General features: G+C 36.8%; 1 protein-coding gene across 3 annotated transcripts in view; it reads left to right on the top strand.

The window, feature by feature from the left end:
- The window catches only part of LOC146401045 (uncharacterized), a 269,811-nt gene that overhangs the window by 233,954 nt on the left and 18,254 nt on the right, over positions 1–17,603 (top strand). For all 3 annotated transcript variants that reach the window (XM_084973386.1, XM_084973389.1, XM_084973387.1), the window contains 2 exons: positions 2,034–2,124; positions 11,062–11,191. The gene's annotated coding sequence lies outside the window, so the exon portion shown is untranslated. The remainder of the gene's footprint in view (positions 1–2,033; positions 2,125–11,061; positions 11,192–17,603) is intronic.

Genomic DNA, 17,603 nt, shown 5'->3' with positions numbered 1-17,603 from the left:
CACTGTTTGCGAAGGGAAGGTTCTTGTCTCCTTGCAGAAGGAATTCGGAAACAAGATGGGAATTGAGAAAGAACAGTGAGGATTTATTTAAGTGAGAAATACACCTCTTAAAAAGAGAAGGGCAGAGAGGCAAGCAGCTGAGCTGTGTTTCTCTGGCATGCTGGTTATGGGGGGCATTCAGTTGCATGGGGCAGATATTCACTGGGAAGGTGGGATTTGGGGGTTGTGTTCCTTAATTTTGATTCTAGCTCCACCTTCCTGAAGGGAAGAGGGATTTTTTTGTCTTTATTTAGCTTTTATCAGAAGTGTCATGACATCAGTGCATGATGGGTACTTCTTATCTGCATAGCTAATTATATTATAACATTATAATTAGGGCATAATAAGCAACAGGTTACATTTGGATGCTGAAGACTTATGCTCTTTTCTACCTTTCCTTGTCTGCCTCCAGGGCACTTATCACCCCAAAATGTGTGGTTGCCTGTCAGTCTAGAGGTTTCCGCTTTTATTTGCCCTTGGACTCCACCGTGCGTGGTTTCCTGCCACTTGGGCCCAAGCCCCCCTTCTCTGCTCATACCTGTCTGCCTGCTGTCACACCAGTAATTGGGAAAATGAGTGCTTCAGTCCTGAAGCAGGGTTGGGGAGCCTGTGTGGTACACCTTAGACCCATGACAATTGTCTTATAAAAGGAAAAATATATACAAAATAAGAATATATTAACAACATGTAATAATATAATATGTATTGTATTTATTGCAATTGTCTATGTACCTATTTTATATTTTATTCCAGTTAGGAGAAGTTTTTGTTTTAGAAAGAACCCCCGAAGTCATAAGTAATAAATTAACCTTGTTATTAAACTAAAAGAGTCCAAATAGAGAACCGTAGTCTTTGGTATTTCCTAATTCATGAATTTCACCTGAAATAACACCTTGATAACAATAAGCCCCATATCTGATCGACTTTGTTTTCATCAGCGATGGTCACATTATTGCTGATCTTAAATTTAGAAATAATAGTTTCTTCTGTTTATGGAGTGACAATATTTAAAAAAAAACAACTTTTTAGTTGTGTATGAACTTGCTGATACCAAGATAGTTTATATCCTCATATCACTTACAAAATGAAAATGTTAATAATCTTTTATTAAAAAGGCCAAATATAGATGGATATCTGTTGCCTAAAAGCTACCAGGAGGGCAGATTGCAGGGAGTGGGGTGAGGTAGGAGGAGAAGAGCTATTAAACTGAACAGAAATATGTGTACGCATACATATCTGGGTAGAAGGAGACACATTTATGTTTGTATGTGTATGTGTTGTATAGAAGTGGAAAGAATTTCACTAAGATATCCTTTATCATACCAAAAAATTCTCTGGCCAGAGACATCATGATGATTTATTTTTTCTGTATTTCTTTTATTTTCTACCAAAAAAAAGGGTAGATATCCATCCATCAACTAGATGCACATCAGCTGTGTTCCTTGGGTTACAGTATATAGTGTGGGCTAAAAAAATTATTTACAACTAAAAGTTGAGAGTTATGTTTGTTCCAGTGGCCAAACCGAGGACTTCAGCCCAGGAGGCAGCATCTCGGGTAGCCCTTAGAAAACTGGCACGAGGGGGCGAGAGGGAAGCTAGGATATATAGGAGTTTTGCAACAAAGGGCAGGTCATAGAAACAAATGATTACTGCTAATAATGGAAAACTAGATAACTCAAGTTAAGGACTTTAGCACTGTTCTTTGTATGGAAAGATGCAAAGGCCCCGGCCTCACTGAAATCATTCCTTTGATATGCACCTAAGCTATCTTGGGCCAGTATCCTGTGTTTTCACATCCTGAGCTTTCTCAAGGGAAGGGGCACCACTGGGAGTGGCTGCAGTCTGAAGGCTGCTCCGTGGCAGGTATTTTTTGCTTCCTTCCCGAGTTCCCTCAGGGCTTGCCTGCTCACCCTTGTTTACTGATATGGCGAGGGATATCTTATTTCTCAGTATGAAAGCTAGCAAAGAATCAAGTTATTTTTGTTTTCTCTTAGCTGTCTATGTATGCTGGACTGAGAGGTAGAAGGCAAGCTGGACAGTTCCGTCAACTTGAGCCAAGGGGGAGGAATAAAGTCCTTACAGAAGGTAATAAAGATCATAGTATTTTCTTTGTAATTGCCTGTCACATTTTTTTCTTGCAGGAGATGCTTAAATGACAAAGATGAGTGACTGAATGAGGTATTAAAATGGCTTTATCTCCTCTCCAACCCAAATGAGTAGTCATTTGGTTTCAGGATTTTGCTGTCATTGGCCCTATAAAGAATGGTTTCAGCTTTAGTTCTTTTTCTGTTGGAAACAATGTTATTCCTTATTTAGAGTTTTGGAACTCAGTTCAGATGTCTCCATTTTTATTCAGTTATATTTTGAGTTGTGAATTTTTTGTTTGATTTTGTCTTTACATACATTACTATCAAAACATTTATCATAAGATGCGTTAAAAGACGCTCCAAAAATTTTAGAAGTAGCTGAATTTTCTTTTTTTTTCTTTTCCCTATCTTTTGTTACTTGTCACCTAAGGAGTTACTAAATGCAGCTTTAGAATTTCCTGTTTTCCTCTCACTCAGCACTCCTTTGCTTCTTTTACTGATAACACTTTACAGATTGGCTTTTCAGATAGTGGGATATAGTCAACACTGATGTTTTTTCTGATCGATCAAACCAGCTTCCTTTGTTGCTTACTGGCGACAGGGTTAGTGATTTTGCTCACATCGCTGCCAGACACGATATTATTGAAGTTTTTAAAAATGTATTTTCAACTATTTTTTTTTAGGCCAATTTAGAGATTGAAGGAAAGCTATAAATATGCAATCCTTTTGCAAAACATCCTGCCCTAAAGGATGAGACGTTGAGGTGAGACTTTCCTATTGCTTCAGGAAGTTACTAGACAATTCCGATTAATTTTTTGTAACAAAGTCTTGTGGTTGTAAAGCAGAGCAATGTCACTTAGTAAACAAAAATCTCATTCTATGCTGAGACCCCAGACTTGAGATTTACCACCATGAGAGTTTTGGTCCTCTCTTCTCAGACCTAAGAATGCCCTTTTTTTCCTTAATTCAGTTAGACTCTGGGATTCTTAGATTTATCAGGATCATAGGAGATCTACTACATATGTCATAAATGACTGTATCTGACTTACAATACCAATTTTATGAGGTAGAAGGACTACTCATATCAGTTCAATTTAAAGACTTTCTCCCTATAGCATGACAAATATCCATGGATTATTGGGTGACCTCTGAATCCGAGTACTCAGGGAACAGAATTTTCAATGATATCATGTTAAGGTAGTTTATAAGTTCACGTTGTTCCCCAAAGGCATGCCCTTACCAATATAATTCTAGCTTTAGCTGTTCCTGATAAATATTTTTTTCTCTTGCATAGTTCTCTAAAGAACACGATGCCTTCTGTGACTCCCCATTTTCTGTTCTTCCATTAATCCTTAGCACTGTTCCTAGTAGGTATATGCTTTCTCTTTGTCTAGAGACACTAATGGCTTCATTAAGGTACAGTCACCACTTGGTCCCAATACATGATGTGCCTATTTGTGATTTACTTTTTAGAAGATAATATTCTATTACCAATCCCAAACATCATCTTACTTTTGTCTCCCCATGACCTGATTAATAATACCAATAATTTTTAACCTGCCAGTTTTACCATGTTTGGTCAACCCTGTAAACTCATAGGAATCACCTGTAGAAAGTTTAAAAAAATAGAGATACTTGGGACTCATGCCACTCCACATAAATTTGAATCTCAAAGTGAAGTATATTTTTAAAATATCCACAAGTTGTGATGAACCACCACTGTTTAAAACCACAACTTTCTACACTTAACTCAGTAGGAAGGTTATGATTTTCTGTAGCAGTAAGAGGGAATCTGCTATACAATTATTCAACCAACTGCTACGTTTGATATATTCCTCTCCCGACCTAAGCATTTACCTCTTCTGAGAGTTGAGAGTAAAACCATCATCACTGCATTCCTTCTCTATCATACACTGAAATATCATATCAATAGTGATGAAGGTTCCTGGCTGTGAAGATAGTTTTAAATGTTAACAAGAGCTAGGTAGTTTTAAATGCTAACAGCAGGAGCTAACCTTTACCATGAGCTAGGTACCACATACCAGGTAGTTTGCTTCTGCACACCTCTTTATTCATTGTTTGTTTCATTTGACAGTTGTGTTTCAAGTAAAAAGTCTATAACTGTGTTTCATGAATTAACCCCTTATTATATATGAATAATTCAGAATTTAAAAATATATATATATTCACTTAGAATAAAAATGAAAAATAAAAGCCTCAAAACCAGAGTGTGCTCTTGTGCTAAGAATATGCATTCAAAGTATTCATCTGTGTCACCTCAAAATCCCTAAGTGGCCAAGCATTCTTTTCATCCCCATTTTACAGTAGAGTGAATGGTAAAACAAAGGTCAGATAACTGTCCAAAGTGCCAAAGCTCATAAATGATGAACAGATTTAAACCTTAGTCCAACTCCAGAAGTTTCTAGTTTATTTTAAAGGAAAAAAAAAATTTATTTATTCTTTCAAACAAGAGACAATATATCAGAATCATGCACATTACTGGAAAAACAACTGCAACTATAATCCCATGTTAAGATAGACTACTGCTCATCACATTTAACATATTACAGAAATAAAAATTAAAAGTGAAACTAGACCAAGCTAAAAACGTCTGCACGGCAAAGGAAACTAAAAGTGAAAAAAAGATCTTATGAAGTGGGAAAAATATTTATGAATCATGTATCTAATAAAGGGCTAATATCCAAAATATGTTAACAACTCATACAACTCCATAGCAAAAAAATACAGATAACCCAGTTGAAAAATGTGTGAAAGATCTTAATAGACATTCCTCCAAAGAAGATACATGAAAGGCCAACAGGTACAGGAAAATGCTCAACATCCGAAGTCATTAGGGAAGTGCATTTTAAAATAACAATGAGATATCATTCATACCTGTTGGAATGGCTATCACTAAAAAGACAAGAGATGGAGTTCCTGTTGTGGCTCTTTGGGTTAAGAACCCAACACAGTGTCCCTGAGGATGCTGGGTTGATCCCTGTTCTTGCTCAGTGGGTTAAGGATCTGGCCTTGCTGCAAGCTGTTATATCATATATAGGAGAATTTTTAAGAGAGTAAATCCTGAGTCCTCATCACAATTTGTTTTTTTCCCTTTTTTCTTTCTTTTCTTTTTATTTGTACCTGTATGACAAGATGAGTATCCACTGAACCTACTGTGACAATCATTTCACAATCTATGTAAATCAAACCATCATGTATGCATCAGACTTATAATGTATGTTAATTATTTCTCCATAAAAAATGGGGAAAAAGTTAGAACAGGAAAGAAAAAAAAAGCAATTAAAGGAAAACCAGAACTCTTGTTGTCTTCTCTCTAGGACATATTATCTATAGATTGCAAGCCAGTACATAAGGACATTCATGATTACACTAGAGATTTATATACACATGGATAGCCAGGTATTGAGAAAGGTGGCAAAGCTTTAAGAAAGATTTTAGTCATGAGTAGCAATGGCAGAACTGGGGGTTTGGATTAGAGGAGTTAGAGGAAAAGGCATTTCACTGTAGGAAAGAATGCATAGCATAGGTAGGGAGCAAATGATTCCCGGAGGAAGCAGCTGTGACAGCTGGGTTTCTTTCAAAGTAGGTAGGGGGATAAAAGGTGGATTATTTCCCTCCTGGGACTGGGCTCATATTGAGGAGAAATCTGGGGAGGGCTCCCTTTTGCCATTCTAGTTCCAATGAAAATGCCCATCACAAAGGTCCCCAGGAAGCTGGTTCTCAAAGGGCAAATGATGTGTAGGAGTTTAAAGGCAGTGCCCTCGGGATCAATGCCTGGAAGGAGCCAGGCTTGCGGAGACTTGAGCTGCCTTCACAGTTTTGCCCAGATGAGATATGGGGCTGGGCCCTTGGTACTGGTGCTGTGATTTGCCCTTGAGTGAAACAGCCCAATTCAGCTTAGATTAGTCCTTTAGGGTGGTTTAGGCCTTTTTACCAGCAGCCCTGACAGCAGTTGGGGCAATAGATCTTCAATTTCTGAAAGAGGGTCCAGGTGATGCTCTCCAATAGAACAGTTGTCTTGAGCCTCAGAATTAACTCAGTTTAAAAAAACTGAGTCCGCTAAATCAGACTCTCTCTAGAGGAAGCCCAGATGACTGAATTTTTCCGAAAACATTTTCACAAGTAATTCTGCTGATCATCCAGGTTTGGGAAGCTCTGATCTAAAGGGCATAAATTACTCTCACGAAGCTTCAGAAATAATTGAGCTTTTATTCCTCAACTATTCAGTAATCCCACATAGCATACACCACTCTTTCATGGGCAGAGGAGAAGGATGAAAGAGGAAATCACATTATGAATAGCTCTAGATTCAACAGAAGGGCACATAGGCGTTTTAAGCGTGCTCCACATTGTATACGAACAAAGGGATTAAGCACAATAGGAAGCCCATTAAATAGCTATTGCACTTAGAGGAAATTAAAGGTTATGTTCAGACTATTATAAAATAGACATAAAACTATGTTAATCTATAAAATTTTTGGATATATATACATAATGAGCTACCTGGGCAAGCAGGTAACAGATAAAATTAATTCATGATTTTTGCAATACAGGGGCTCATTTACAGTGGAAAAATCATGCTATCTGTAAAATTTTAGTGGTAGGACTTGGGGATAGACATCTAGAAAAAATTTACATGTCTAAATATATATAACAGGGTGTTTTGTCTGGTTTTGTAGCCTATTCCTCAGAATATCTCATGAGGACTCTCTGCTGTCACTCTGCTCCAGATATTCACCCGTATTCAGTGTTAACTGCTGCATGTTTTGGGGCCTGCCTCCTTCCTCTACAAAGAGCTGTTTGCCTCCAGAAATTTGTGTTTTCTCTTTCCCTATCCTTGCCCACTTCCCTGGTGAGTGTCAATGACACATGAGAAGCTTGAAAGACTGAGGTCGATCTGGCAGAGACACAATTGCTAGATAGACCAGTGTGCAGCTTGTGGGTGGGGTGAATTTGATTGAGACTTGATTGCAACATAGAACACCAGGTCCCTGTCTTTGGAGAAACAATGCAACTGTAACCTTAATCTCAGCCCTGAATTTGATGAAGCTTGCCCATGGAAGCAGTGCCTGAGTGCTTATCAATTTTATAAACCTGGACAAGGAAACAACTGTAACACTTGGGGCTCAACCAGATTTTCTGTGAAATAACCATGACTAACCTTTAACGTGGAAAGAGTAAGTATTTCTTCCTCAACTTTGTGGAACATTTCTTAGCTGGACTGGGAAGGAGTTGGAGGGATTCCTGTACCTGCAACCGAACTAGTGTTGAGTTTCCGGCTTCCCCTGGTGGTAGGGGCTCAGTTGAACCTGACCCTTCCAGTAGCAGTTCAGTACAGTATTTTGATGCAGCTGAAGCAAGCATTAGGAGGTTCTGTGGTGAACAAATCAAGGGAATTGGTACATTCTGAGTTTGACCTTGAGAGGTTACTTTGAGTTCTCATGAGGGAAGCAATAGGCAGTGGAAAGGACTGATTCTATGAGAAATAGTCACTAGGGAGATTTGAAGCTATCAAGAAAAGACAAACCTTTTGAAAAGGCAGAATTTCTGTTGGTTAAATTAACCACTTCCATGTAGGATATTGATAAAAGTGACCTCATTTCTAGAAACAGAGTGGTAAAGCCTGAACAAAACTGTATGAAGAATCACTATACTTAGAAAAGACATTGAAACATTCTTTAGAGAAGGCAATTAATGCAAGACTTGTGTTATGGAATAAAGAATATGCAAATATATTTTGCCAGTTTGAAAACTTCCCTCAGAAATTATTTTTCCCACATTCCTAAGTGCCATAGTTTAGTGTTAAACATAATTAAGCAAACTATGACCATGGCTGGGAACTTTTATCTATATTGGTGACTTTAGGTCACAAGCAAGGAAATACGAAGTAGTTGTTCTTTAAATAACTATAGGGACTGTGTTCTTTTCATTAGAGCCAATATTTTAAGTAGGAAAATACAACAGTTATTTCAGGCCACACTGTCTAGAGCAGGGCCTGGATGGGGTTTTCTGATTGTCTTAAATGTGTAACTTGGCTGTTGCTGCTGAAGTCTTTGGGTTCTTCTGGACCTCCAAACAGCAGAGTTCACACAGCAAGTTCTTCTGCTGAGATATCTAGGAAAATCAGATCCTGGCAGTAGACATCCATGCATGCACAGAGCACAGGACTCCTCATTCAAAGAGCAGCACCTACTTACTGTCAGTTTTGAGGAGAATGCTGCACTCTGGGAAATCATGGTGCACGGGGTCCAGTTCTCAGATGGCCGCAGCCCTGCAGCCCTCTTCTGCCTGCAGTGACCCATAGAAAGTAGCTTTTTGCCAAAATAATATATAGTTCTATTCCTTGTTTCTACCCTCCCCAGAATGAGGTTCATCCTATATCTAACAGGTATCATCTATATTTTAAGATATGATCACAGACTATAGGTATATGCCTTCCCAAAGAAGTGAGATGCTTCAGCAGATTTCATTACTGGAAAGTGTGTGTGTGTGTGTGTGAGAGAGAGACAGAGAGAGAGAGAGACAGAGAATGCTTTGAAAGTTCTCAAAATTATTATTTTTTATTCCTGTACAACCATTTGAATAGGACCATGTTAAATGTGATACACAGTAAGTGCATTAACCAGTATTCCTGTCTTTGTACCAGGTGGGGTGGGCAACACACCTATTGACACCAGGTGAGCTCAGGTGATCTCCATCTCCCTTTTATCAGGAAGTTTCACCTAAAGTGCTTAGAAGAAGAATTTGATTAGAGTGTAAAAACTCTGCATCATGATATTAGAAAATTCTCTGAAAAGCTTTTGGCTCTCATGCCAGTGGGATTCTCAAAAACTGGTTCTGACATCTCCGTCATCCTAGGGTAGGTTGGCATGAGTCCTTTCCTGAACTCTTATTCATTAGCACTTATCAAGCTAGACGATAACGTGATTTAATGAGAGGAGGTATAATTTCAAAGGGCTCTAGAGGCTAAGTCCTATCCAAGAACATTTTTGCCTTAGCCTCATAGGCTGTCACTCTTTTGCTCTAATGTGACATTCCTAGTTGAGTCAATCCCTTGCTTTTGACATGTTCCAGGTTTTTGTTTTCAGAATATCATGATGACAACCCACCTATATTGCCTGAAGCTGGAGGGAGATCCTGAAGCTTTATTTTAGTTTTTTCAAAAGGCAGGAACTAATATGTACCTTCTTAGGTGATTGCCACTTAAAAATTCACAAAATGGCTGAGATACAGGACTGCTAAGTCTCAAAGAGTAAGTGTGAGTGTGGGGAGTTCATGTTAGTATGTTAATTGTTTGTTGCGGTAGTCAGTGGTAACACATGAACTTGCGAATGGTTGGTGGGTTGTCTATGTTTATACAATAGCACTTTAAGTGCTTTAAGGGGCAGAGAAAACTAGTGTACAAGGAAATCCAAAGAATGTAGTAGCTGCAGAAAGAGAAGTGAGATGAGACACATGCATGAGATAAATGTGGTAACTGCTTGAGTTTATGATCAATTTCTGTTTCCTGGTCTGGTCTCTCCTACTGCCTGGGAGCTCTTACTGCTGTAAGGTACTCAGTGATAATGCTCTAACCTGGCAATTAATCTTTGTGTGAGTTTGGGGCTAGTTTGAATTATTTCCTGCTACTTCGTGCTAAAAATGCCTAGATAAGGCAATAAGAGGCATTAACTGGTAGATATCTTCAGTCATTTAGAGGTGTATTATATCTGGCACAATGTCTAGTCCATAGAGTATACTGAGTAAACACGAAAAGATTCTAGCTAGGTGGTGGCAATGGCCCTGGAAAAGACAGAAACGAGAGATTTGTGATAAAGGAAAACCCCAAAGGATTTGGCAAGTGATAAGATATAAAAGAGAGGATTGATGCCTGTGGTGAAGATTCAGGCCAGAGACAGCTGACTCCAGAGGCTGATGACCTGTCACTTTTTATGAAGATAATCTTATTTCTGTAACTTTTTCTTTTTTAATCTAAGAGCACAGTTCCTAAGGGAAAAATAAGCCTAAAAAAAACAGTAATGTAAGTAATAAATGAAAACATTTGCAACTTTAAAATAGTGGTCTCTTTCTATGCATTTGATGAGAAAAACAAGTCTTCATTCGCCCCTCCCCCCTCCCCTTTTATCCTTTGCTTTTTATGTACAGATTCATGGTTTTAGGCATTAGAATGAAAGCTAAGGAGTGCTTTCTTTAGAAGAGAATTTTTACTTTTTAATGCACATCAATTTAGCCATATACAATTCAATTTGAAATGGGATGTTTCTATTTCAGTGAAGGTGTCGCAAAGACCGTGAGTATAAGAGACTTAGCTGTAAATAGCCTCAGACACAGCAAGTCATAGATGAAGGACAATGTATGCATTTATGTAGGATGGGAAGGACCATTAGTCACACGTCCATCTTTTCAGTCACTGAGAGAACAATCCCCATTAGTAACATCATTTTTGTATAATAAGAAAAAAATGTATGTATGTCCTTGGAAGTTCAATAAATAGTGAACCTTACACCTGAGAAATTTGCAGCCATCTGAGAAAGTTAATTAACTCTTTTATACTTGTAATTTTATAAAATATTTTCCACATTACTAGAATGGTTTATTAAGTTCTGTCTTGGTGACTGTAAAACATAAACATAGCCCTATAAGGAAAAGCCGAGAGAGAAAACATGTGAAAATTACTTAACACAGTGACTGTACAAATATGTTGCTTACAAGAGACAAATAAAGGAAGGAAGAAATGTTTTCCCAATTTAGTTCTGAGTTGATGTATCTAATATAAGATATATCAGAGCCCTGAATCACAGTAACTAGGTTTACCTCTAGATTTGGTTACAGTCATGGACCCATGTCTGGACTCAGCAAGTGCTGACTGTTTCATCTCTAGTTCATGGTGCTTGTTTTTCTGTTTTGTAACCAGGGGCTCTTCCAAAGCTGTGTGCAATCCACCTGGGCTCAAGCTCAGTCTAGAAATATGGAAGAATTTACATCCCTCAGGAAGACCTTCAAATGGCAGAGAGACCCATTGGAAAATGTCTCCTATTCATCAGGTGAGCAATTTATGTAGGTTTTCTGCATGTTTCCTAAGTGGTCCTGGAAGCACTTACATCAGCAAACTTGCTGTCATCTCTCTCCTGCATTGGCTTTTCCTCTTTCCCTGTCTCACTCTCATTGTTTCCTTACTTTTAATACAATAACCTCCCACAAATTCTTGTCACTGGTTCTATTTTTAAGGGATCCTAAGTCAAAATTCTAGGCCATTGTCCTATCGTTAATATGTCTACAAATAACAAATGCTGGAGAGGGTGTGGAGAAAAGGGAACCCTCCTACAGTGTTAGTGGGAATGTCAATTGGTATAACTACAATGGAAAACAGTATGGAGATTCCTTAGAAAACTAAATATAGAACTACCATATGATCTAGCAATCCAACTCCTGGCATATATCTGGACAAAATTTTGATTGAAAAAGATGCATGCACCCCTATGTTCATTACAGCACTATTCACAATACCAAGACATGGAAAAAATCTAAATGTTCATTGACAGATGAATGGATTGAAAAGATGTGGTATGTATACATAATGGAATACTACTCAGCCTCAAAAAAGAACAAAATAACACCATTTGCAGCAGCATGGATGGAACTAGAGATTCTCATACTAAGTGAAATTAGTCAGAAAAAGACAAATACCATATGATATCACTTATATCTGGAATCTGAAATATGGCACAAATGAACCTATCTCCGTTTTGTTTGTTTGTTTGTTTGTTTGTTTGTTTCTCTTTTAACCTGCCTATAGAACAAAAACAGACTTTCAGACATGGTGAACAGACTAGTGGTTTCCAAGGGGGAGGGGGAGGGAGTGAGATGGACTGGGAGTTTGGAGGTAGTAGATGCAAACTATTGCATTTGAAGTACATAAACAATGAGGTCCTGCTATGTAGCACAGGTAACTATATCTAGTTACTTGTGATGGAACATGATGGAAGATAATATGAGTAAAAGAATGCATATATGCATAATTGGGTCACTTTGCTTTACAGCAGATATTGACAGAACATTGTAAATCAACTATAATAAAAAATTTTTATAAAGATACTAGGCCATTATAAATTGGAAGGTTAAAAAAAAGAATTTGTGAATCCTACAACAAAATACTTAACATATTTTATTTCATCTGTAAAAATAGGTATAAAGCACGTTATACTCTGCTTATAAAAGGTTATAGCTGAATTAAATTCTGCAAAACACATCAGCCATTAGGATTTTCTCAATTTCTGAAAATCAATTTCTCATATCACTTTAAGTTTATATTATTTCTAGGTAGTTAGTGATTTATGCAAATCAACACATCACTCATTAAATAGAGAAAATGGGAAAAATTTGTTTTTTAAGTGAATAAATTGTCTCAAAACAGAAATAATTATCTTCTAAATTTGCACATGTTAATTTTGATATAACAGATTCCTCAGTGTACTTTTGCAAACATTGCACATAATAGAGATTTGAATTTTCCTCTTGAAATAAATTCCTTTTAATTTCTTAAGAAAATATGTGAACTTTAAAATGATGAAATAGAATAACTATTCATGAATTTCACAACTATTAGTCTATTATTATAGAATAGAAAAAGTCTGCCTAACATACATTCATAAGCTTTATTTGGTAACATAAAATAAATGGATTTGAAGGGGAAAATCTGCTTAATTCTGACTTTGAATACCTGGCAATATCTGAAAATTCCAAGAAGTACTATAAAACTTTATCTAATCATTAAAAATAATTTTCTAAAATTAGTGATAAAGAACTTCACAATGACGAAGAATGCTAGTATAAAAATTTGTGAGATTTTTCAGTTATTTACTCTTTTAAAAATATTCTCAGTTTCAAGAACATTTCTTGAAGACACTTTGAACATAACATTTTTTTCTTTATGTAGAAATTTAGTTTTAAAGAAAAATTTGAGTTCAGAGGACTATAATGAAGTTAAAGAGCAATTATGGTTTCACATATTATTGGGAAAAGCACTTTTAAATAACATGTGAGTTATAGGGTAGCTTAAGTGGTATTTAAGATGAGTTTGAATGTAATTATAACAAATGTTTTATAAGTATAGGTGACAGGCAGCAAATTGTTATGTAGAAGAACACTCATACCTGTAGATGATTCACTGATAAACAAGGAAAGCAAGAAATCAGGACAACAATGAGGTAATTATTCAACTCATGAAGATAAGATGATACAAATTAAAATGGTGAGAATATTTTACCCATGTGCAGGCATCTTCAACAGGGATAGTCCTGGAAACTTGGAAATTGTGGAACTGTTATTATTTACTAAAATATGCTATTATCATTTAGTGTGGCTGGGCCAGGGATTCAAATGTCCTGTAATTCACTGGGCAGTCCCATGTAACAGAGGATTGTTTAATCCAAATTGCCAAGGTAATTCCATTAAGAAACATTATAGCATCAACAACAAAAAAATTAATGTCTGAAATTTCTGAATTTGATGCGGTTGTGCAATTGGAGCTCTCATCCCATGCTGGCAAGAATGTCAATTAGTACAACCATTGAAGAAGAATTTGCTAATATTTGACTAACTTGAAAATGTGCATACCCTATAATCATCCTATGACTCAGACCTTCCACTTACTGGTGGGTGTGCATTCTGGCGAAACTCTTGCACACGCGTACCAGGAAACACAGACAAAACTGTTGATGGCAGCATTGTTTGGAATAGGCAAATTTAAGAATCTGAGATGAAGAGAAGATCAGATCAATACGTTGTAGCAAATTCACATAAGGCAATAATGTATGCCCATATAAATTAATGAAATTTATTCGATATGCAGACCCATCCTAAAATGCTCAGTGAGAAAAAAAAAATTGAAGACTATTCCGAAGAAAAACTTCATAAAATCAACAAATATGCAATCCTATATCACATTTTTATAGATACATATGTGTAATAAAATTATACAATTACGAACTGGAAGTATAAACATTAAGTTCGTTGTTGTTGAGGGCTGCTTCTGGAAAGGAGTGGGGAAGAAAGTGAGACTGGAAAGGAGGATTCACAGGACTTCAGCTTCATGTATGATTTTCTTGAAGGATGCAAACATGACAAAACTCGTGTTAATTTTGTCCAGTGCTCAACATTGCTGTAATTTGAAATCTGTAATTTGATCTATTTTTTGAAAGCAAAATTTTCCTTAATAATCTCAAGCTCACTGAAGTGTGCTATATAAATTTACATGGAAAATAAATATTAGTGTCTATGCTAGAATAAGATCTTTACAAAGGATTATCTGTTTTGTATCCTATATAATATTGTCTCTTTGTCTTTTCCACTAATTCCTAGATATTCTCCCTTTTGCTGAAATTTTGAACATTACTAGTTCATGTATTTGAAAACTTTCTCAGATGAACATTTTTACTTATAGGATAAAATAACCAGATCTTTTACTCTTTTTTTAAATTTCGATATTAAAATATAGTTAATTTGTAATGTGTTAATAACTGCTGTACAGCAAAGTGACCCAGTCATGTGTATATGTGTGTGTGTGTGTGTGTGTGTATACACATACATAACATTCTTTTTCTATTTTCCGTCATGTTCTATCACAAGAGATTTGATATAGTTCCCTGTGCTGGACAGTTGGACCTCATTGCCCATCCATTCTAAATGTAGTCATTTGCATCGGCTAATCCTAAACTCCCAGTCCATCCCACTCCCTCCACCTCCCCCTTGGTAACCATAAGTCTTTTCTCTATATCTCTGAGTCTGTTTCTATTCAACATCTTTTACTCATAAATGCCAGAGTTTATTTCTCTTAGATCCTATTATAAATCAAATTATTATCTACTTTTCTTTGCCCTACCATGCGACCCAGATACAGAAATACATTTCATGCTTTATGTGCAAGGAGTTTGCCAGGACTTTTAGGAGAGTACATAGAGATACAGGTCTTGTTCCTTAGCAACTTATGGTTTAATAGGATGAAAGTTTGGAGAGGAAGTAAAATGAAGAAAGACATTTAACTTTATTATAGAATATTAAAATAGTATTTAAAACTCATAAATAAAATGTGTTAAGTGGAGTATGAGAATGGGGAGATATTGAAACAATGAAAAATTAAATTTGGGGAAATATTCTAGAAATAACTTAGAAGAAATATGAAAAACATTTTTAGTCGGAAAAGGCAATATCCCATTTTAATGTTTTGTCCAAAATACTGTTGGGATAGGAATCATTTAACCACATTGTGATGGGTCCTGGCTGTCATGGAAAGAAGTACTTAGCTTGGTAGGTAAGAAGAGTGGATGAAAATGTCACAGCATGGGTTTGGAGTGGGACATGCAAAGGACATAGTAAAACCTGCAATCGTTAGTTCAAAAGTTATATGTAAAAGATCATCATGGATTCATTTTGAGTTCTCTGATGGCAGAATCATACCACTTTACACACCATGTGTCTGTATGTGTCTATTTATTTATGGCATAAATACTTCAGAGATGTTATGAGCCACATGGGAAGTCCAGTACTTAAGGGATGTTGAATGCAGGGACACAGACGGCCATTTATTTACCAAACATTTACTGAGTGCCAACAGACAGTTCACTGAGATTTAGAAATACAGTCAAGTGAGGAAGCCTGTCTACTTCACTGACTGTCTACTTTCTGTCTTGCTTTATGATGGAGACGTCACATGGACCTCACCTCAGTGCCCCATGGAGGACCCTTCTAAAGCCAGTTTGTTTCTGTGCCTTATTAATTACCTGTGATCTTATTGCTCTTTGCTAAGTTGTCCACCTTTAACCTGTAACTAAGGGACCTCAAGAGCCCAGCTAACAACAAATGAGCCCTAGCTACTTCCCTAGGGAAATAGATCTCCTTTCCTAACTCCATCACTTGTGTGGTAGGAATTCATTTATGTACATTGTACTTAAAACCTCATTTGTAAGATTATCAAGTGCTTAAGATTTAGAAACTTGCCTAAGGAAACCTGTTTTTATTTTATTTTTTAATGAAGATTTTCCTTATGCAAAAGTTGTGAGAGCATTGTATTTACCAAGCCAGTATAGCACCATTGAACACAAACTCCTTTGTCTGACATCTGTTCTGATGTTAGTGACTTCAAAATTATGAATATCAGGGAATTCCTATTGGCTTCGCAGTCATGAACCAGACCAGTATCCAGGAGGATGTGGGTTGGATCCCTGGCCTTGTTCAGTGAGTTAAGTGTCTGGCATTGCCATGAGCTGTGGTATAGGTTGCGGACATGGCTTGGATCCTCTGTTGCTGTGGCTGTGGTGTAGGCCAGCAGCTGCAACTCTGATTCAACCCCTAGCAGGGGAACTTCCATTTGCCTGAGTTATGGCCCTAAAAAGAAAAAAGCAAAAAAACAAAAAAGAAAAACTAAATTTCTGATTGATTTTTCAGCAGATGTCTTCTTTATAGAAAAGGAGAGGAACACATCCAAAACATTGTTTTTCTTTCTTGAACTTTAGAAGTTTCCGGCATTATGTATTCGGAAAGTAGAAAAGTGATTTTATTTTTGTTTTCTTTTTGATTACTTGTATGGTTTCTTCTTGATAGTATCTTCTTGATACTTTTGACATAAGAACAGGAAACCAAATTGTCCCTAGAGGTACAAGCCCAAGAAAAGCCTTCTGACATTTTTCAAAATAAGTGCGCTGTGAATTTAAAAAAAGATAAATAAAAAAAGCTGAAGCATTCTTTCCTGCCTCGGCCCTTTCCTCTGCTTGATTGGTCAGGAATGATGTGATTCATCATCTTCACTTCAGCTGCTGGGATGAAAACTTCCAGCAACAGTGACAGGATCAGGACACCTCTCCACGTCTCTTCTAAAACCCAACCATGCTTAGTTCAGCTCTTGCGAAAGGAGCAAAGAGGAAGTTCGAAAGCAACATTGCTTCACACAAAGTGTATAGTTTATTCCTTCCAGATGCCAAAACTGATGAAAGTAAGCCAACCTCAACTCACAGTGATGAAATCATGAAGAAGCATTACAGCTGTAATGGACATAATCATATGCTCCAAAACAGTGGACTCTCTTAGGAAGATTGCTTTTGATTAGAAAAAATTTTTGTCATTCAGAAATAGCCATCATGTTTTCTTTCCTTTTTTTTTTTTTTTAAAGAGGAGATGATTATATCATGTATGCAATGCTGTCATGATCTAAAATATAAAATCTCCAATTGTTGTTTCAGTTTGTTGTCCTATAAGCATGAATTTATGATTTTAATCCATTTGAAAACTCCTGCTGTCCTCCAGGGCAACATCAGCATTTGCTTAGAGGTTCTTGGATCAACTTGTTAAAGAATAAATTTCAAATTCTTACTGTCCAAAGTGAATGGAACATAAAGTTACCTACAGGTACAGATAGAGGATGTCTAAAGAACATTAGCTAACTTTCCTGAGTATTGCATGAGA

The sequence above is a fragment of the Sus scrofa genome, chromosome 8 (assembly GCF_054392235.1).
Source record: "Sus scrofa isolate SSC_HxYL_T2T_F1_AM1 chromosome 8, Sscrofa_HxYL_maternal_Yorkshire_Landrace_v2.0, whole genome shotgun sequence".
NCBI lineage: Eukaryota > Metazoa > Chordata > Mammalia > Artiodactyla > Suidae > Sus > Sus scrofa.
This window is presented reverse-complemented; position numbering and strand designations above follow the sequence as displayed.